The sequence below is a fragment of the Myodes glareolus genome, chromosome 17 (assembly GCF_982192425.1).
Source record: "Myodes glareolus chromosome 17, mMyoGla1.1, whole genome shotgun sequence".
Classification (NCBI taxonomy): domain Eukaryota; kingdom Metazoa; phylum Chordata; class Mammalia; order Rodentia; family Cricetidae; genus Myodes; species Myodes glareolus.
In genome coordinates this window covers 59228017-59250693 of record NC_142042.1, presented here as the reverse complement: position 1 = coordinate 59250693, position 22677 = coordinate 59228017, and positions in this window count along the sequence as shown.

The window sequence follows — 22677 nt, the reverse complement described above, 5'->3', positions numbered from 1 at the left end:
AGATGAACCTCTCTACCTCTCTGCTTCGGGATGTTGATAGGGAAGGAGGTAAGGGTCATATGGGGAACCTCTATGCTTTCTGATAATTTTTTTTTAAATCCCTCTAAAAGAGAGGCTTCTTCCAGCAACTGATAGAAACAGACACAGAGACTGATACACAAACATTAGGTGGGGCACAGGAAGCCCCCAAAAGGAGGGGCAGGAGGATTGTAGGAACCAGAGGGGTCGAGGGCACCAGGAGAACATGTCCTGCAGAATCAGCTAAGCAGGGCTCATAGGGGCTCACAGAGACTGGAGAGGAAATCAGAGCCTGCATGGGGCTGCGCTCGGTCCTCTGCATACATGCTGTGGTTAAATGTTTACCTGCGGGTTTCGTTGGACTCCTAACAGTAGGAGTGGGGTATCTCCGACTCTATTGCCTGTTCTTGGAGACCTTTTTCTTCCTACTGGGTTGCCTTGTCCAGCCTGGATATGAAGGTTTGCGCCTAGTCTTATTGCATCTTGTTATGCTGTGTTCGGTTGATACCCCGGAAGGCCTGCTCTTTTCTGAAGGGAAATGGAGGAACAGTGGATCTGGGGGAGAGGGGTGGAGAGGGCTGGGAAGAGAAGAGGCTCGAGTTGGGATGTATTATATGAGAAAAGAATTTTGAAATCTACTCTGAAAAATGAAATATTTATTTAAAAAAAAGGCTCAGAGCTAGGTTTTGAAAATGTATTTGCCTCTTTCCCTTTCCTTTTCTTTCTTTTTTTTCTTTTTCTTGACAGAACCTCCCTTGACTGCTCTGGAACTCACTATGTAGACTAGGCTGACTTCAAATTCACAGGAACCCGCTTGCCTCTGCCTCCCTGAATGCTGATACTAAAGGTGGGTGCCACCTTGCCCAGCATATGACTCTCACTATGGGATACAGAGCTTCTCGGTGAATGAATTCAGCACACTCACCTTCCCAAGTGTGAGTGGTCCCACGTTTCCTTTGTAGTTTCCGTGGTTTCTCTGCAGCTCCTTCTAGCATCCATCCCAAGCTTGATAACGGCATTGTGGCTGAGTATCTGGAGTCACGGTGAAGACTGGACAGTTCCACAGCTTCCCCTCTGCCGGGTTTCTAAGGAGCCCTTTCGTGTGAAGGAAGAGAAGCATGCTCTAGTGTCTGTGTGTGTGTGTGAGTGCGTGAGTGTGTGTGTGAGTGAGAGAGAGAATGTTTGTGTGTGTGAGAGTGTGTGTGAATGTGTGTGAGTGTGTGTGAGTGAGTGTGTGTGTGAGTGAATGTGTGTGTGTGAATGTGTGTGAGTATGTGAGAGTGTGTGAGTGTGTGTGAGAGTGTGAGTGCGTGTGAATGTATGTGTGTGTGAGTGTGTGTGTGAGTGTGAGTGTGAATGTGTGTGTGAATGTGTGTGAGTGTGTGTGTATGTGTGTGAATGTGTGTGTGTGAGTGTGTGTGAGTGAGAGAGAGTGTGTGTGAGTGTGTGTGTGTGTGTTACTCTCTCTCTCAGCTCTGACAGCTTCCCTACCCTCTCTGTTTTCCTCATTTCCTCCCCTTCCCACCAAGCCTGTGGGCAGCCCCCCCTCCCCATCATGCTGCTTTTTACTCGGGCCTTCTCTTCTTCTCCTCATATGCATAGTTTAGTTTGTTTCCCCAACAAAAACGCTCCTACACATCCTAGAAAATGTTCCCAACAGATTTGTAAGCAAAAAGCAGAAAGATGCAATGTAGAATAGAGTTGCTCTGTGCCTTCCTCACCACCCAGTTCCTCATGCCTTATAACATTACTGCACTGGGAAACACAGTGAAGGAGAGTGGGCGCCCAACCCATTATTACTATCGTCTTCCAGTAAGGCGGCCCTGTGGAGACTCTCACACATACGCATAAGGAGGAGGCCGTGAGGATGGAGGCAGAGAGCAAGGCGACGCAGCAGAGATCAGGAACACCAAAGGTCCCAAAGAGCTCCGCCATACCTTGATCTTAGAGTGCAAGCCTCAACCTCGAGACGGTAAATTTCTTTGTCTCACTGGAGTGTGAGGCCTCACTGAGGAAGCTCTAGGGAACTAACAGAAAGGATAAGATTCCAATTGAAAGAAGTAAAGGAACCTCACATTATGGGGGGGGGGGACAGGGGAGAGAAAAGAAAGGGAGAGAGAGACAGGGAGAGAAAGAAGAAGAGAGAGGGAGGGAGAGAGACAGAGGGTGAGGGACAGGGAGAGAGAGAGAGAGAGACAGGAAGAGAGAGAGGGAGAGAGAAAGGTAACGAACATGGAGCTAACATATTGGCCCAGTGCTTATAAGTTTGTGCAAGGCCATGTGTTCTGACCCCAGCAGAAAACAAAGGAACAAACCCCCCTCCCTCCCCGTTGAAGGGGAGGGGAGATTCAGGGAGGGGAGCAGAGAAAAATGTAGAGCTCAATAAAAATCAATAAAAGACCCCTCCCCCAACCACCACAAACAAAAACAAAACAAAAGATTAATGATGCTTTTAAAACTATTATTTATTTATTTTTGAGATCAAGTTTTACACTGTAGCCCAAGCTAACCTAGAACATATTATATAACCCTAGCTGACCTCAAACTTGTATTGATCATCCTGCCTCCGCCTTCCAAGTGCTGGGATTAGGTGAAGGAGCTGCCATCCATGGCTTAGCAGTTAGTCCTTTGGGGAAAGTGGTAACAAGCAGTTCTACCTTATTCTTTGCTTGGCACGTTGGGTTTATCTCATTCTATCACACCTGTATGAGTGTACTATTTTATACACAACACTCCTCGGTTTCCTTACCTGTCGTTGAAGAACAGCAGGGCCCGTCTCCCTGTCTCCCAGTTTCCCAGCACTGCTGCGAAGATGAAAGCTCCTGGAGTCTAGTGTCCGCTAGTTTCCTTGTGCAAGGCGGAGCAGCTCCAAAGAAACACAGCCGGATGTGGTAGCCTGCACCCTCCTCACCATCCCTTAGCTTTTCCTGGGCTGCAACACAGGTAGCTAACAGTGCCAGCCTGGATGTGCTAAAGCCAGCTGTGCAGACGATAGAGCATAGTGTCTTGACTTTGGAAAGCCAGCAAAAGACAGCAGGAGACCCTGGTTATGAGCTTCACTGAGGAAAGCTGGCTGAATAAGGACAGTGGAACCCATTTGGGAAGTGGGATTGGGTGAGACAGTCAAGAGGGAAAGAGGGGTCAGGATACCGGAGAAAACATAGCCAGGGAGGCAAGCGATCCCCTCCAGCAGGTAGAATGTCTCACTTCCCTTCGCTCTGGAAAAGCTCTGGGGATGGCAGTCGGTGACATAACTCCTGTGCTCCAAGGGGAGTTGTTTCTATAATGAGCCATTCTTTCCTGAGGTCTGTTTAGGTAGCCCTGCCTCGAACTCCCCTCAACAGGGCAAGTTAATTGTCCGGAACCTTCTGCTTATTTGTGGATCGTTTGACCCCCTCCATGTGCCCCCTTGTCTTCCCCTAGCTTCGTTTAAGTTGCAGCAACCTAAGGAAGAGTTGGGTCTTGGTGTGACTCATCCGTAACCCGCTGCTTTGTGGGAGTCCCTGCAGGCTTTCTCCCACTCAGTGTTTCCTTCTTTGCTCGAGATCCTGTGGGAGCTAGGGTGCATCCGTGTGCTCTCAATCACTCATCGCCCAGGACCAAAGACTGGCTGAATTATGAAGAAAAGAGGCTTATTTGACATACAGTTCCAGAGGGTTAAGTTTGAGGGTTCACCTAGTGATGGACTCTTTGCTGGCAGAGCCCCAGGTTGGTACAGGTCACCACCTGGGAAGAGACAAGGGTACATGAATATAGAGTATGTGCCTGGTCTCTCCCTCTTAATAAAAAAAAATTAAGATCACCACCTGGGAAGAAACAAGGGTACTTGAATATAGAATATGTGCCTGGTCTCTCCCTCTTAATAAAAAAAAAAAAGATTTTTTTTTTTAAAAAAATGTATATGTAGGGGGATACTTGCACATGAGTGCAGGGACCCACAGAGGCCAGAGGCATCAGGCAATCGTGAGCGACTGCATGTGGGTCCTAGGAGCCTAACTTGGGTCCTCTACAAGAGCAGTGTGCAGTCTAAGGACTCAGCCATCCGTTCAGCTCCTCCCCCCTCCTTTTTTTTTTAAAGCCACCAAGAGTCAGGGGCACCACCTGTCTAATTTTAATCCTTCCCCAAAGCCCCACCTCTAAGCCCCAAGGCTGGAGTAAGTCTCTTCCTCCTATACATCACTATAGGGTTTCATTTCAGCCCTTGACGGCTTGGGAGGCGCTGAAGCCACATCCAAACCACAGCCACAAGAAGTGTTTATAAAACTAAATAACCCAAAGAACAGGGCACCAAAATTACATATAAGTTATGATTCTTGTTGTGTAAAAGTATATAAATGAGCAAAAATATATAAACCTACAAGGAAAATTAGATGGGAGGGAACAAAAATAAAACGGTCCGGTAAGGTGGGAGAATTGTGCCTCTTCCCACTTACTCTTCACATTCTTAATTTTTCTATTTAAATACATTTGAGAGATTTTTGTTTGTTGTTTGTTTTTTGTTTTTGTTTTTTAGACAGGGTTTCTCTGTGTATCCCTGGCCATCTCGCCAGGCTGGATGGCAAACTCCATCGAACTCACAGAGGCCTGCCTCTGCCTCCTGAGTGCCTGTTTGTTTGGATTTTGGTCTTTGAGAGAGCATCTCATTTTGTAGCCCAGGTTGGCTTTAAACTCATCCTCCTGCCTGAACCTCATGAGATCACAGGTGCGAGCTTTCAATCCTGTGCTGCTAGACCCAGCTATTTCCCTTAAAAAAAAAAATGTAACGAAATGTCAGGGCAGGGTCCTGCGGAAGCCTGGGAAGAGGTCCTAAGTTTGGGGGTTTCCAGCTTCAAGTCTGGCATGCTGCAAGCTGTGACGCTGTTTATTTTTAGAAGTCCTGTTGGGAGGCGCACTGTTCACCTCTGGCTGAGTTAGCTGTGCTCCGTGGAGCCATGGACATCTTTCTGCTGCAGCAGCAATAGGATCAAAGCACGTGCCATAGAGAGAAGTGAAAAATCACCAGATGTGTGCAAAACCACAAGGGGAGTTTTGGGCCAGCCGGCATGCACCAGATGACCCAGTTTGGAATGCGGCCCAGGACTGGGAGAGACAGGCCAGCTAAGGATGAGACTGGACACACAGTCATTATTGATCCCGGTCCGAGCCAAATGTGGTTAACTTGGTCTATGACCTTGCTCGAGTCATTGACCTCCACAATCCTTTTACCATCTGTGAAACACATGGGTTGCTCATCTCCTCTCGGGAAAAACCTCCTGGCAGCCTTGTTAGGAACAAGAAGTATGAGCGAGGCAGGAGCTGTTGGTCTGAAGGGCGGTGGCATATTACATTCGAACACATGCATAGCGCAATAGGACAGAGTGCGGGTACCTATTTTATGAAAAAGTTTGGTATGGAAATACAGGCTTAAACACTGTGCCACGTCAGTTCAAAAGTAAAGAATCTTAGTACTGACAATCAAAAGGTGTAATGGGATTTTCTTTTTTTCTTTGCCCAAGGCTATCCAGAGGTCCTGGGGTCGGACTAAAGCCCCTACCTGGCACATGCTTAGGGAAGTAAATGTTAGAGAATGGAGCTTACTCCAAGATCCCACTCTTTCCCACTCAGACGCAGTGGGACCTTGTAGAAATTATAGTTTTGAATGAATATCTGGTTCCTGATCTGTTCATGAGGCTAAGGCTGGGCTATACCGCTTGGATTTGTGAAGCCTGAATAAGGCAGTATCTTTAAAGAGCTGCGGCGAGTACCGAGTGCGTGTTGGTTATTATTATCCAATAGCAATAGAACTATGCTCAAAGACTTCTTTTGGGCAGCCCTGGAGAATTGAGCCTGGGGCCTCCCTCATGCTCATGAAGTGCCGTTGTACCACCAACCCGCATCCAAGATCCTTTTTGACTTTTTATTTTGAGACAAGTCTCACTAATTTGTTTCAGTTGTCCTTGGATTCTTTCTATAACCTAAGCCAGCCTTGAAATTGCCATCCTCCTGCCTCAATCTCTTGAGTATCTGGGATGACAGGTCTTCACCCTCTGACTTGCTAGTCTCTGTATTTATAAATCTCCTTTCTACTTTCTCCTGCAAATGTTCCCCGCATTCTTGCTTTATTTAAGAATATTTCCGAGATCAGACAATATTGGGTGTGTTCAGGGTGGTACAGCCTTCGCATCTTATGCCGTGTTCTGTTGAGGTCACTGGGACGCTTGGTCTTTTCCAAAGGGAAATGGTGGAGCAGTGGATGGTGGGGAGGGGAAGTGGGTCTGGGACTGGGAGGAGGGGAGGGAGGAGAGGAGGCTGAACTCAGGATACATATTATGAGAGAGGAATACAGAAAAAGAGGAAAAGCCCTGAATGTTTCTTGTCTTACTCATCTGTGCCAGACATTGGTCCCTCTGGACCTTAAACTAGCCTTATTCATTTGACATCAAAGCCATTTGACTCAGTCATCCACTCCTAGCCACACCTCCTTTCCTAGCCACACCTCCTTTCCTAGCCACACCTCCTTTGACTCAAGCTGATTCCACAGCAGCAGCCTCTGAAGCATCCTCGAGTCCTCTTTTTCACGGGCTTCCTATGTGTCAGGATGCCCCTGTTGCCACTAATGCTTAAAAAATCTGGCTTTCTTCTCTCTGACAGGAGTAGCTCACAGCTGAGGCCTCGCGGAGACACGTGAGGAATCAGGAAAAGGAGTTCTGATCCAGAGTCTTATCCCTGACCCCCAAATGTGACAGAAGGTTCTGGAACCACGTCCCGAAGCGAAAGTGCTGGGCTGGGATTCATCTAAGGTCTCCTACACAGGAAGTGACTCTACATAAGAACATGGGAGAGGAAAAAAGGCAAAGTGAGCCCAGGAGAAATGTGACATGTAAGATTCAGGCCTGTTGGGGAGGGATGGGACAGACCTGAGCGGAATGTTGGGAGTCACTTTTCCTAAAGAACCTACAGGAAGTTGCTGTACTTTGGGTTCTTGTAGACACAACAGCAAGGGGTGTAGCTGGCCTGGTCTAGCTGCCTTGAGAGGTGTGCGTCCTGATTTTCCAGGCTGGCTTTCATTCCTACTGACCATATCAGGAGAACGTGGTTTGGTAAGTAGGTGCTGGCGTTTACAAAGCAAACGCCACAACCTTTCTCTTTAGCTACTCCATCAGCAGCAACCGCATCTTTCAAAGAGCATTCTTCAAAAATATCATTTGTTTATTTTTAATTATGTGCATATGTGTGTTTGTACATACACGTGTGACCATGTGTGCCCCTAGAGTCCAGAAGAGGGCATCAGATCCCCCTAGAGTTACAGGCACTTGTGAGCTCTCTGATGTGGGTGCTAGGAATTGAACTTGGAATTTCCACAAGATCACGGCACACTCTAAATTAGCGAACAAGCCCCACCAGGTCAATCTTCAGCCCACTGTCACATTTGATTGTTATCAGAGGCAGGTGAGAATGAGGGGGGGGAGAAGACAAAGCCCCACTGCCAAATGAGCAGCTTGTGACCCCAGGGCCTGTGTTTCTCCTACTCTTTGACCCCGTGCAGGTTAGAATCTCTAAAAGTGTATCTGTCTTAGTCACTGTTCTGTTGCTGTGAGGAGACACCACGACCAAGGCAATTCAGAAGAAAGCGTTTAATTGGAGCTGGCTTACAGTTTCAGAGGATTAGCCCGTTATCATGGCAGGGAGTACAGAGTTGGTGTAGTAGCTGATAACTGTATCCTGGTCCATGGGGGTGGAGAGAGAGAGAGAGATATAAAGAGAGAGAGAAAGAGAGGAAGAGAAGACAGGGAGATGGAGAGAGAGAGAGAGGGAGGGAAGGAAGGAGGGAGGGAGGGGAAGAGGGAGAGAGAGAGAGAGAAAGGAGGGGAAGAGGGAGAGAGACAGAGGGAGGAAGGGAGGGAGGGAGAGAGACAGAGAGAGAGAGGCCCTAGGCCTGCCATGGACTTCTGAAACCTCAAAGCCCAGCCCTAGTGGTACACTTCACCAACAAGGCCATACCTCCTAATCCTTCTAATTCTTCTCAAATAGTACCACTTCCTAACAACTAAGCATTCAAATCTACGAGCCTATGGGGGCCACTTTTATTCAAACCACCACACTATCCATGTGAACTACCCTTGGTCTGTCAATGAACACTGTTAAATAGCTGAAACTGGATTGAATATTAAGCTCCTGGGTGAGGATATAAGAAGATTGTCTCAGATTCTTTTTTTTCCTTTTCAATTGGAGAAGCATTGCAGATGAAGGTAAGTATTTTGTTCTAGTCAATGGCAAGGAACTCCTTCTTTATACTATCAGGGTCTACAGTTGATACGACCAGTGGATAAGGGCTGTGGTGAATCTTCCAGGGGCTTCTGCCTACACAGACCCCAAGGAATGGCAGAATGAACGGATTACTAGTTCACACTTACAATTTGGAATTAATCTCAGCCCTAGGGGGGCAAATGCAGACTGATCTCTGTGAGCACAAGGCCAGCCTGGTTTTCACAGTGAGTTCCAGAACAGGCTCCAAAGCTATGCGGAGAAACCTCATCTCGAAAAACAACAACAACAAAAACAATAGCAAAGAAAACCAACCAAACAACAACAACAAAAAAAATGAAATTATATGATCCTTACATTCAAATTCCAGCTCAAGTTCCTCTTTAACACTGTTGTGGTCTGGGCAAATAGAGCTGGCACGGCCATCTACCTTCTCATTTGCACAACGCAGATAAGTGTTTCTATCTAGCAGGGTTCTTGGGCAATAAACAAAATGATATGACTGAGGACACTTAACAGAATACGTACTCCATAAATCTGCCATTCCTCTTCATTTAGAGATAAGGAGTGAGCCTGGAAGCCTGGGGACCCAAGGTTAACCACTGTCTCTTCCGGATGAAAGTCCTGGCTCTCCTCTCTTCTCCTATCTGTCTTTCCACGGTTTCCAGAATGAACGCTGTAGAAAAGACCATTGAAAATGCATTTATCGCTGCTTTCCTAATGCTGGGGGGGGGATGAAAAGAGAAAAGGAGCCTGCTGGTGAGACAGAGACATGAGAAGCACAGACGCCTCCCGGGTTTGCACAGCTTTCTCCAGCTTGCACGGCCTGAGCACACACCCACGGTGGCAGGGAAGTGGCAGAGTGGTGCCAACATGGGATTACGGCCATATCACATCAGCCCACAAAGTAAATAATCCTCCTGTCCACAATTGAAGTGGGTGTGATGAGGTATGGCCCCCCTCCCCACCGCTAAGGTCACCTAGGGTCATCCCGGATCTCATTTTCCAGAAGCTTCCCCCGAAATCTTTTCATTGGAGTTTCAAATTTACAAATGTGCAAATTTGGCAGAGATGTGCAAATTAAAGGCGAGCTAGGAGAGAAGTCGCTCGGGGCCTGAGTTACTCGGGGACTGGCTCTCTGCGGGAACGAGAATCCGGGCCTGACTTAATGTCTGACTGCTCCCAAGCCCCGCCAGGAACTAGCTGGGGCCCTAGAAGATAGAGTTACCTCCTCTGAATATCTGTTTTGTCACCTATGAAATAGCATCAAATTGCAACTCACCAAACACCGACTGCAAGGTACTTCTAAAGGTTTCTTTTATCTTTAAAAGAGCTGCAGGAGTCAGGCAGTAGCCCTGTTGTTTACCGGTGGAGATGTAGAGGCCGAGCGATACCGTGACTCACCCAGCTTTAATGAGCGGCTGAAAGATACTGGACTCTTCTGAATCCAGACTGTAGCTTAACCCCTAGGCTAGATGGCCTAGTATTGCGAGGGGAAGGTGACTGCTGAAAGCTCAGAGGACTCGGAAAGACGTTGGGCAGATGTTTGCTGCAGTCCCTTAGAGGAGTGCCTGGGCCTAACTCCGGTTCAGCTCACTGACTCTCTCAGTCACTGCCTCCCTCCGGTCTGCAAGATCAGACCAAAGTTGTCCGTCTTTCATCTCCTTTGCTTTTGCTGCTGGTCCTCCCACACGTACGACTTCTTGCCAACAGGGATGTGAAGTGGAAGAAGTCGCTCTCACACTCCCATCCACATCCACATACACCGTCACGTGTGTACATGCACACTCATGTTAGTGTGGTATACCAGCATGTAGTCTTAGAAACTAGCAACTTCAGAGTATATTGGTACTGTATCGAGTATAAATAACATCCCAGAACTAGAGTGTGGAATTTTAAAAAAAGCCGCTGTGGTAAAATGACAGAAATGGAAGACACAATTGCCAGGGAGAATAATGGGAGACTTTGGAGCAGTGGTTCTCAACCTCCCTAATGCTGGGACCCCAGTTCCTCACACTGTGATGATCCCCCAACCATAAAATTGTTTCTTTGTTACTTCATAACCGTAATTTTGCTACTGTGAAGAATCACAATGTAAATCTCATGGTGAAAGGGTTGTTTGACCCCCAGGTTGAGAACCTGCGCTTTGGTGCCTTCTGGGTTCGGCTCCAGCCTCGACTGCTGCTGTGAGCACCAGCAGAGGATGAGTTCGATGAGTTAGACCTCTGTGTTTCCTCATCAGCTGACTCTCAGCCTTCGCTCCATGCATCAGTGGTCATCAGTCGGCCATCTTTGTAACCTTGGGTCACACCTGTGGAGTCCTCCCCTGCAGGTTTTGGCACGGCAGGTCACACACTGTGGAGTCCTCCCCTGCACGTTTTGGCACGGCAGGTCACACACTCAGTTGGCTGATGACAAGCTGCTTCATTCTTGCTTTCTGTTTCTGGTCATTCCTTCATTTATTCATTTCAGTAGATGAGCAAATGAGTTCGAGACTCCCTTAACCCTGCATACCCCACAGCCACTGGGACACTGAACAATGGGTTTATTAGTTAAATATACTCGCTGAAAATTGTGACAGTGTTATTTAGGTTTTTCCTCTACCTTCAGGGTTCCAAAATACATCTGTGAGGGGTGTCACACTTAGACTTTCCAAGAAACCGCTGAAGAGGGTAAGAGGGAAGATTACCTACCTCACAAGGTGCATGAGAATTGGCTGTAATAAACAGCAGAAGTCACTAGTGAGCTTTTGAGCAAACACCCATCACGCATCGCCACTAGCGGAATTATTAATCCCATCGCGGGGAGAGAACCACAGGTTAGAAAGTCGAGTCCTTTGCTGATGCTTGCACCGGGCCGTGGCATTTAGCTGAGCATCTCAGTGTTCATACTTTGAGAACATTTGAGGAAATTGTCCCCTGAGACTGAAATCGCAGCCAGGAAAAGGCAGAGCCTCAAAGGAAGAATCTCTGTGACAGGTTTTATGGTGGGTGGGTAGGCAGAAGTATCTGGCCACAGCCGAGCTCATGGGAGAGGGCGAGGCCCAGGTCTGTACCACGAGGTGCTGTGCTATTCAGATTTGCTTCCTCAAACGCTCTGCCTTCCCAGCCCCTTCTTTGTTTCCACCCCCCCCCCCCCAGCGCTCCACCTGTCTTGCTGAAACCCATCACCTCCTTTTCAGGCACAGCAGATCCTGGGCCCCACCCGCGCTCACTGACAGGCACTTGTGGCTCCCCAAACAGATGTCTCCTTCAGAGTCCGTTCGCTCACATCCTGATCTGTCTTCCCAGTTAGAAGACATGCGCTCTGGTCATCCACTCTACCAAGTTTGCTGACTGGTGCATCCCCTGCACCTTTAAGGCATGCAGGGTGTGACTGCATTTGTCAAATGCAGAGCGGGCTCTGGCTGATGTTAAAAATGGAAAGGAAAATGTTCAAGGCAAAGGTTGGGAAGTATTTCACATCTGGAAAAGAAATGCATTACCATTCGGCATGAGGACATTCTAAGTGGTGCCATTGGAGAGATCGGGTGTGGAGGAGATGCAGAGGCAGCAACTTGAAGAATTAAAAGCTGTTCAAATGCCTGGGAGAAGCTCCGCGCAGTCAGCCAACACATGCTGATTACAGCGTGCATCCGGACGGCCCTTAGCTATGAGGAACCTTTGGTGGCTGAGCCTTTAGCCATTTCTCCCAAGTCTCCTTGTGTTTATTATGTCTGCCGTCCTGATTCAGGAACAGATGGAGAAGGACTGGCCAATATGTAAAGGAGAGAACCTGGCCTTAAAGAGCCTGAGGAGGGCCAGAGGGTTCCACCAGGATGATCTGCTTTGCCCCCGCCCCTTTGAAGGCAAACCATGCCAACGGTGGGACTTTTGTCAGGAAGTGTCCACCCTTGAAGAAGCTAGAATCATTTTCGGATTGTAAACTCTGGCCCCCAGAGCCAGGCTTTCTTCCTTCTGCAGAGCTACACAGCATACCCAGACCATCTGCTCTGGGCTCCCTTCAGGATAGGGCAGTGCGGCGGGAGGACAAGATGCCCTTGCTGGAGCCACGTTGTTTATGTTCCCACTCCCTCACCCTGGGAAGCCCCGAGTTCCCACACTCACTGAGGCAGGAAGGTCACCATGGACACCTCATCTGTCTGAGCAGCTGACTAACTACAGATACACAGCAGCTGCCGTCTTCAAGTTAGGGTCACCTCCCGGATTGTCCACCCTGATCTCAGGCAGCATCCCCACCCTTATGGTCCAGAAGCTCCCCTGTGTCCCGGGCCTCAGCTAAACAAGGATATTGGATGGCAAGGTGGGGACCCAAGCCCACTTATTTTTGTAGAAGCAAGACGTGGCCCAGGAATTGAGGGGTCTTGCCGGGACCTCTAACGGCGGCAGAGAGGGTGGCTGCCTTCCTGAAGCGGCCTTGGCTGAAAGCATTTGCAGAAACAGAGCAGCTCTCCAGCTCTCTGCTACGTACATTTTCTCACACGACTGTGACCACCCTCTGTGAAGGTTGGCAGGTGGCTTGCGTGTATTGTGTGTCCATTTTGCAGATGAGTAAACAGCCTCAGGATGTTCCAGAGACTTGCCCAGATTTGCACAGCTAGTCAGGGGTAAAGGTTGTGTTTTTGCCTTGTGTTCACTGGGACTTTCCGCCACCTCGAGCAAGCACACGAGCCGGGTGGATACAGGTCCCCATTTTTATCTCTGACAGAGGGCTGTTCTCCTAGGGTGGACCTGTTTTCCACTCACACCTGGCATGTGGCTGTGAGAAAAATGTCAGGCATCAGATTTGACTTCCAAATGTCTTAGCAGCTCTGTGATTTGAGACCTGATTTCACTAACTGTTCGCGTCTAATGTGCGTGAGACAGCGACAGTGTTGGCTAACTTGAGCAGGTCAGGATCCCACCAAATATCTGTTCTGTTTTTCTACTCGGGGGGTCAGTTGGAAGCACCCCGTGTGCCTTGACTCATTGACTTCTCACAGCTCCGTGCCATTTCACATGTGTTAGCACTGTGCGGAAAACAATGGCAGAAAGGAAAGACATTCATCTCAAGTTACACAGCAAACAAGCATCAGTCAAGAGTCCAATTTATGCTGTCTGATTCCAGTATGAATCTAGCGCTCAGACTCCAAGCTGCATGGACTATGAAAATGGTGTTTGCGCTCCACAGTGAGCACCCATCCCATAGCTGTTGTGGAGATTCGCAACAGGCTTGGTTTAATTCACAAGCAAAGGAACAGCTAACCGCACAAGTGAATCAGTAAATCAAAGGGCCTCCTCGAAATGACGTCTGCCTGTTCTGTCATTGCCGCTAAGTTCCTATCATTACAGTTGCTCTTTCGGAAGTCACCCTGGAAACTTGACCAGTGTCTGGAGATGTTTTTGTTTGCCGCAGTTATGAGCATATCAATTCCTCTCAGTTCATAACAGAGATGATACTGAACACGCTCCAGGGCCTAGGATAAGTCCCTCATAAAACGTCAGCATGATGGTGTATAGAAAATGCTTTAGTATTGAGTATTAAGAATTGAGTCAAGAGTACTTTAATCTTGAAATGCCCTGTGATATCCAAATCTGTCATAAGACGGGAAAGTAATGCTCTGCTTAAACTCTTGATAAATTAACACTGTTCAAGCTACATTGTTATTGTGGTCAGTGCCACTGCCAACCAGAAGAAAAGTGGTTAGATGGAGTTGAGACTTGCGGTAGAATTAGAAAATTGGAGCTATTTTCTCTGTCTAGTTATGTTACCAAGGCCCAAATTGTTGACATTTCTTCCAATATGGTGAACTAGGTCATAAATAAGTTCACGGCAATGCTGTTTCCTCCCAACAGGCCACTCCGATTCCCAACACCTCTCCGAGGTTCAGGCAGCTCTTGCTTGGGTTTCCTTTCTCCTTACGTGCACACCAAACCAAAGTCAGAAGTTCCAGCCTTGTGGCTCCTTTCAGAAACTTGTATTTCCAAAACAGTAAAAGTTTGCTTCGCAGGGTAGAGCTTTGGCCAGGAGAATGCTCTTGGTGTCTCCTGCATGTGAGGTGCTCCAGGGGCTATCAGCAACATGTTAATCTTTGCGCCTTTGTTGGAGAACACCATGGCTCACGGATTTCATATGACATCATCGTTAGCTTGAAGACTCCATCAATAACCCTGCAGGAGCCGTATCACTTTTACCTAGGATATAATGTAGTAACAGTCTCCACATCCTACTGGCAAGCACGTTCTGTCTTCTGTTCGTGTCTTGCACATCACAAATTAGTTACAGTTCTGTTTGTGCCATGGTACTATTACAGCAAGCAAAAAAGCAAGGTTGGGATGGCATTGAAGCTCATAATTAGGCTGTCTCCCATTTGCTTATATTCTATTGGCCAATGCAAATCAGTGACCACGGCAGCTATCAGTTTCTTTTACAGGTGCCACAGGCTGAGGTTCCTATTCTAACACCATTCTCCTAGTCTAAACACTAATAGGAGCTGCCGTAAGAGTGTGCCTTTGCCAACAGATTTCATGACCTGCTTCAGAGCCAGGAATTTGGCCTTGAATTCTAATATTTTCAGAAGGCTTTCATTAGGATGTGGGACAAGAATATAAATTGGACGAGATAAAGAGGCGAAATTTTCAGACTGTAATGACGATTTGTTGAGGAGCAGGCTGAGGGACAACGTCAACACAAAGGCGGGGGTTGAGGATCATGTCTCAGGTTCTTCTGGGTCATTGATGAATGATGACGTCAACAGCTAGCTTATTAGCAGAAGAGGAAGGGAGGTTTAGGAAGAGAAAAGATAAGCCTATTTCTTTCAAGCAACCTCTTGCTGGCTCATACCCTTTGAACTCTGCCTTGATTTTGACCTGTTTGAGCAAGGCTGTGCTTCTCAATCTTGAGAGCCTGCCTTTGACCCCTACCTGTGTGTACCTGCCCTTGAGACACCCGTGGAGAAGGAGACAAGGGACAGCTGTGTAGAGAAGCAAGTCTCCGGAGAGATTACTGAGCTGGGATGAAGATCTGAGACCCTAAACCATTTACATAGTAACAACAGCTGCTTGATTTGTTCCTGATTCCTTGCTACGCGTTAGGTACTGCCCATGAAATAATTGGGTTGTCTCTCATGTAGCTCTCCCAGTGAGCCGATATGCTAGTTGGTACTATTTGGCCTCATTTGGTAGCCTTGAGAAATTTTAAAATACAAAATAAAAGTTGGCCTAAGTCTCACAACTGAGGAGTTGCATCAACAATCAGTCGTAGTTCCTTTTCTGTTGCTGTCGCAAAATACAGCCCCTGAAAGCAACTTATGGGCGAGCTTATTTGTGATTATGTTTCCGGAGGGAGAATCCATCGTGGCAGGGAGCCACAGCAGCAAGGGGCCAGAGCAGGAAGGTGAGAGATCACACCAGGACTCGGAGGGCGAACTGGAAGTGAGACCAGGAAGCTGCTGTCCAGTGACATGCTTCCTCCAGCGAGGCCGTAGCATCTCCCCAAACAGCTGCACCAACGAAGGGGCAAAGTGTCCAAATACCTGAACCTATGGATGACATTTCTCATTCAAACCCACATGGGATCCATCCAAGGTTTTTTTTTTTTTTTTTTTGTTTCTACAACCCACATTTTAACAATCTCCTAGTAGGAACTAGGCTAATGTGTGAGAACGTCCAGGCTCCCCTGGCAGAAAGAAGCGGAGAACAGTGGGTTAAGGGTATGATCCCAAAGAGTGTGAACCTTTAGAGACTGGGAGAAGAGACTGAATAGAGCAGAGGGGGTAAGAAGACACCAGCAATCTCGATCTCACAAGTCAAGCGTCTAGGAGAACCAGGTGCTCCAAAAGCAGAGCTGAGAAGCATCTGCAGGTGTTAGGTCCAGTCCTTGCCAGCATCTCTAATGTCAGGGAAACAGCTGTAGCCATCCATCTACCTGACCTGAGCTCTACAAGCGTCTGGACCTCTTTGGTAATGTCAACCTGTTGCTTGCCCATACCCTTTGAACTCTGCCCTGATTTTGACATATTTGAGTGGGTATTTGCTATTCCGTCCTGGTGACCTGCTTCTGGGCTCTTGACCTGTGTCTACCCATTGGCAGTTCTGGACTCTTCTTTCAGGCATGCACCCTGTTGCCTTGCGAAATTTCGTAAGGTTGGCCCTGTCTCTAAGTCCACACAGCTGTATCTCCAGCTGATTCTCTGGACCCCAGAAAAGGGTAATTATGGTGTCAAGTGGTGGGTGCTGTAATTGTTCTGTAGAGGAGGCAAATTACTGACAAAGGGACTGTTGGCTTCACATCCCAAAATGCTGCTCACACCTTGCCAGGCCTTGCAGTACCTGTTGTTGGGGCAAGCTCTCTGTCTGGTGATGGCCCTTGGTGGACTTCTGACATTTGTATGTAGGGTGAGAGGACACTTTGTAATCAAGACTTTGCCTTTCAACTGGGAGAGTGGGATGCTGGACAGTGGCTCATCCTGAGTCTGGGAGCCAACACTGTGGGCAGCATGGGACCTTTCTCACAGCCAACTGGCTGACCAACTGGCAGGAGCTGCTGAAGTATGAACAGCAGCCAAGTAAACATTAGAGAAAGTATCCCGGACTGGGAAGATGGCTCAGTTGCTAAAGTGCTTGTTGCATAAGCTTGGGGACCCAAGTTTGACCCCCAGCATCCACATAAAATGCTGGGTGTGGTGGCACACACTTGTAATTTCAGGGCTTGGAGGCTAGGGCAAGTAATTCTTTGCGGCACTCAGGCGAGTCCTCAGCCTAATCAGCAACCCACATCTAAGGTGTCTTGTTTTTAAAAATGAGATGGACAGTCCCTGAGGAACAATGACACCCAAAGTAATCTTCCATATGCACACGCACACACTTGCACACCCTCACCCATACATGTACACACACACACACACACACACAGAGAGAGAGAGAGAGAGAGAGAGAGAGAGAGAGAGAGAGAGAGAGAATGTAAACAGACTTGCTTTGACTTGAACTGCATGAGCTAGTATTGTGGATCCCTGTAAAGTGAGGCCTCAGAATCTTCTAATATCTTTGTGAGCTCTATTGGGTCTGGCTCCCATCCATCAGTCTCCTGTAGACATGGTCGCAGTGAGGAGACTTGGAAAATAAAAATAAAAATAAAAATAAATCTAACTGTTAGATTTAAATCCAAATAACAAACACTTTGTTCATGTGTATTGTAATGATTCACACAACATGGCTGACACTTCCCAGTTCCAGGGCCACGCCTGTGCAGACAAGCCCTCTGGTGGAAGTGCCTAATGGCCCCGGTAATCTTTAAGGACCCCGCGTGACCCTTGTGCAGCATAGTTACAGCTGCGTGAGCCCCTGCAAGCAAGCATGTGCTCCATCATCTACGTATGACGCAGCTACGTCATCCCTCTGTGCGCATGCGCTAGGCAGCCTTTAAAAGCTGGATGTGACAACTTCAAGCTCTCTCTCTCCCTCTCTCTGCACACAGATCTTCAGCAGGCCTGTATACCCCCTCCAATAAACTCCTAAACGGGTTTGTTGAGTGTTCCGTGTTTCCTTCTCAATCACGCCAGGTAATTTCATGTATGCCACTAGCGAAGTATATGCCACCTCATATTTGAGGCATACTTAAAAAGATATCATTAATTATATATATGAAAGTCATAGCTGGTTATCCTGAATTTTATCGGGAAACCCTTTGTCTCCACAGCACCCATAATTTTAGACTTGGTAAGAATCAATAGTCCTTGGGACTTTTGGGTCTTCCCCTTTCCCCAAGAGGGCGCTGTGGAAGAGAAACACCTTTCACTTGGCTTCCACCTCTAGACACTTTGTGAAGAATGCCTGCATCGTTTCCCTCCTTCCAGAACTGCGTTTCTCTGACAACCAAGCATCTGCTAGATCTGTCTATGTCCCTCTTACTTCTGGTCTACCTCGGTGTGTGTGTGGGGGGGGGCGGGGGCTTCCAAAAAATCTGATCTGTGTGCCCATACTTTACCTTCAATCAACTTCATTTGGAAAACGAAGAATAAAAACTGGCTAAGGAGTGTCAGTTTGCAGGAACCGTGATGATGCGGGCCTCTGGCATAGTACCACCTGACCTGACCATTATCCCACATGACTATCTGGGGAATGACCTTTGCCCTTCTTAAGCGATGTCCTACTATTCCGTTGAACACCTCCACAGCCACCCAGCCTAACTCTGCTTACACACTGCTTGTGGTGGCTTGAAGGGAAATGGCCCCCAAAGGGCGTGGCACTATTAGGAGGTGTGGCCTTCTTGGAGTAGGTGTGGTCTCGGAGAAAATGTGCCACTGTGGAGGCAGGTTTTGATATCTCATATATATCCAAGATACTGCCCAGTGTCTCAGATCACTTCCTGCTGCCTGCAAGATGTAGGAGTCTCAGTTATTTCTCCAGTACCGTGTCTGCCATGTCCCACCATGATGATTGGATCGAACCTCTGAGCTGTAAAGGAGCCACCCCATTAAATGTGTTCCTTTACAAGTGTTGCTGTGGTCATGGTGTCTCTTCACAGCAATGGACACCCTAATAAGACACAACTGCAGTACTGGCTGTCCTGAGATACCCAGAGCATCAGGACTTCTTTATTTTTTTTATTTTATTGATTTTTATTGAACTCTATGTTTTTCTCTGCTCCGCTCCTTGTCTCTTCCCTCCCCTTCATCCCTCTTCCAAAGTCCCCATGCTTCCAATTTACTCAGGAGATCTTGTCTATTTCTACTTCCCATGTTGATTAAATCCACATATGTCTCTCTTAGGGTCCTCATTGTTGTCTAGGTTCCCTGGGATTGTGATTTGTAGGTTGGTTTTCTTTGTTTTATGTTTAAAAACCCCTTATGAGTGAGTACATGTGATAATTGTCTTTCTGGGTCTGGTTTACCTCACTCAAAATGTTTTCTAGCTCCATCCATTTGGCTGCAAAATTCAAGATGTTAGTTTTTTCTGTTGTGTAGTACTCCATTGTGTAAATGTACCACATTTTCCTTATCCATTCTTTGGTCGAGGGGCATTTAGGTTGTTTCCAGGTTCTGTCTATGACAAACAATGCTACTATGAACATAGTTGAGCACATGTCCTTGCGGCACAATTGAGCATCTTTTGGATATACACCCAAAAGTGGTATTCCTGGGTCTTGAGGAAGGTTGTTTCCTAATTTTCTGAGAAGTCGCCACACTGACATCCAAATGGGCTGGACCAGCTTGCACTCCCACCAGCAATGCAGGAGTGTTCCCTTTACCCAACAACCTCTCCAGCATAAGTTGTCATCAGTGTTTTTGATCTTGGCCATTCTTATAGGTGTAAGATAGAATCTCAGATTGTTTTGATTTGCATTTCTCTGATGACTAAGGATGTTGAGCATTTTCTTAAGTGTCTCTCAGCCATTTTAGATTCCTCTGTTGAGAGTGCTCTGTTTAGGTCTGTACTCAATTTTTTAATTGGAATATTTGTTCTTTTGATGACCAATTTCTTGAGCTCTTTATATATTTTGGAGATCAGACCTCTGTCTGATGTGGTGAAGATCTTTTCTCATTCTGTAGGCTGTCGTTTTGTCTTGTTGACTGTGTCCTTTGCTTTACAGAAGCTTCTCAGTTTCAAGAGGTCCCATCTATTAATTGTTTCTCTCAGTGTCTGTGCTACTGGGGTTCTATTTAGGAAGTGGTCTCCTGTGCCAATGCGTTCGAGTGTACTTCCCACTTTCTCTTCTGTGAGGTTCAGTGTGGCTGGCTTTACGTTGAGGTCTTTGATCCATTTGGACTTGAGTTTGCATCAGATCCTCTTAAACAGTTTCTGAAAATGTGGTTTTGGAGTTTTTAAAGTTCATTGTACTCAAGTAGCCCTGGTCAGAATTTCAAAGTGGAAAATGGATAATCTAAGAGATATTTCTCTCTCTCTCTCTCTCTCTCTCTCTCTCTCTCTCTCTCTCTGTGTGTGTGTGTGTGTGTGTGTGTGTGTGTGTGTGTGTATGTGCATTAGCTGTCCTAATAATGACCTCTTAAAACAGAGAAGGAAACTGGCCATGACATGCTGAGGTTGGCACTATGTCCATGCAACTCAAAACTCCCCTCACCTCTGCTCCAGTAGAAGAGCTGCAACTCGGGCGCTGCTCTCAGAATGTGGCTGCTTTAACTAACTCAAACTTCTACAGTTGTAAGAAACATACAGTGTTATTATTGCTGTTTTACAGGCTAGGAGCCTGGAGACAGAGCCGTATGTTAGCTTCTTGTTCAGGTAACACAGATTTCAAAACTCACAAGAGATGAAAGTTGCGAGTTCCATCCAGGCAGCCCCACCCTGTTCTCCAGTGTGCCAACTCTGTACAACCAAACCCAGATTGTTTTTAGTCTGCACTATCGAGACAGACTGGTGCTGCCCTCATTGTGGAGAGGGCAGTCCTGACCCAGAAGGAACCCTACAGAGTCCTCCATGAATCGTAACTGCACATAGAAAAGAACGGGGCGGGAAAGAACACACCTTTAATCTCAGCACTTGGGACACAGAGAGCAGGGGATCTCTGTGAGTTCCGGGCCATCATAGTGAGATCCCATTTCCAAATACATACATAAATAAGTAAGCAAACAAACAAATAAAATAAAATAGAGAAGATTCTTCTCCCCAGGATGTCATCAAACACTTCTTGCAGTTTGGGTATGAAATAGCCTCCAAACACTGTAAGTTAAAGGATTAGTCATCAGCTATGGAGGTGCAGCCTTCAAGTGAGGAGGCCTAACGGAAGGAAAGGAGGTGGTCACTGTGGTTGTACGTGAAGGAGTCTTTGGGACTCCGGGGGACTCCGGCCCATCTTTTCTCGCCTCTTGACATTTTGGACACCACAGGTGAGCAGCTTTCTTCTGCCAGGAGCTTCTATCAAGAGGAAATCTCTCACCACAGGCCTGACAGCAGCCACGTCAGGTGACTGAGGTCATGACGTCTGTCATGAGACAAAATGACCCTTTTCCTCCTTCAAGTTGATTTACCTCAGATACTTTGTTACAGTGACAGAAAGCAAACCCAGCCCTGGGGGCTCTAGCTGATGACATGAAGACAGATGTCAGTTGTCGGCTACGTAATCAGGGACAGGAGTTACCGAGTAGATGCTCTACCCTGGAAGCCACAGAGTCACCCCTGGAAGAGTCACTTGAGTGTTTCTCGATTGTTCTCTTGGATGACAGATCTCTGCTTTTCCACGAGGTGCTTGCCCAGAGCCTCTGCTTCTGTGGAGGCAGTGGGGAGCAGTGTAAAGAGAAGGGCAGAGCTCCCCCATGTCAGAAAGGCCTGAGCCTCAGCTCGGCCACCTACTTGGGGAGCAGCACGCAAGGACTGTTCTGAGGCACTACCTCAGAACAACCAGCACCTGAAGCATGGGAAACCAGGCTTCCTGCAGAACAGTCATGATTTCGGACCCTAAGGCCTCCAGAGCTCCGCCTGTGGAATTTCCACCTCTGATTCCTCCTCTGGCTGAGCTGGGCCTGTGAGGTGTATCCTTCTGCCCACCACACGTGGACAGGTAAGACCGGGATGCAGAGAAGAGTGCTTCTTCCTTCCAGGACAGCTGGCCTATGTGACCGCGGTTTTCTCCCTAACCATGCGCTCACTCCTTTCCCCCAGTACTGTTCATACTTCCACAGGCAGGGAGTGCCTGAGAAGGTGTGCACCGAGCAGAAGGAAGCTTTATGTTTCAGATTCTGGCTGTTATTGGCCTTTGGAGAGAAGATTTGGGTATAGGATGCCACATAATTCTTGAAAAAAAAAAAAAAAAAAAAAAAAAAAAAAGCAGTGACAAGCGCGCTGTTTCGTCTTCTGCTCACAGCCGAGAGACTATGTCAAAGGCCAAAGGAGTAACCGGTAAAGCCAAGTTTTAAAATGAGCATTTGGTGACTCTCCTAATTCTCCAGCCACCAGCAATGTGAGCAGAACAGGACGTGGGCTCCAAAGAGGGAGTTGAATCACGATGACATCGTGATGGATCATGGAAAAGCTGAGGGTAGAAGAGATTTCCTCCACGGTGGTTTTCTCATTCACATTTTTCAGGCAGTGTCTTACTCTGGAGCTGTCCTTCCTCACTCTTTGAAGCCTTGGTTGCTCTCAAATCCACAGCAACTCTCTGTCCTTGGCCTCTCGAGTGCAGAGGTTATGGGTGCAAGCCATGGCGCCCAGCTAGGAGTTCTTGTAATTTGGTCCTTTGACACAGAGACCACACCTCCAGCAACAACGTGTTCTTCTGCAAGTCCTGCTTATGAGGTCTTCACTGATGGATCCCAACTACCTGGAACCATGTCTAGTTCACGGTCGGTGCTCAACATGTGGGAACTCGGCATAGTGGGAGGCGGCTTCAGGAAAGGCACGGGGTTTATTGAGGTGGGTGCATCCAGGTGACGGGAAAGAGGCTGTGACGGGGCCAGATGACAAGATCTTCAGGATAGAGGTG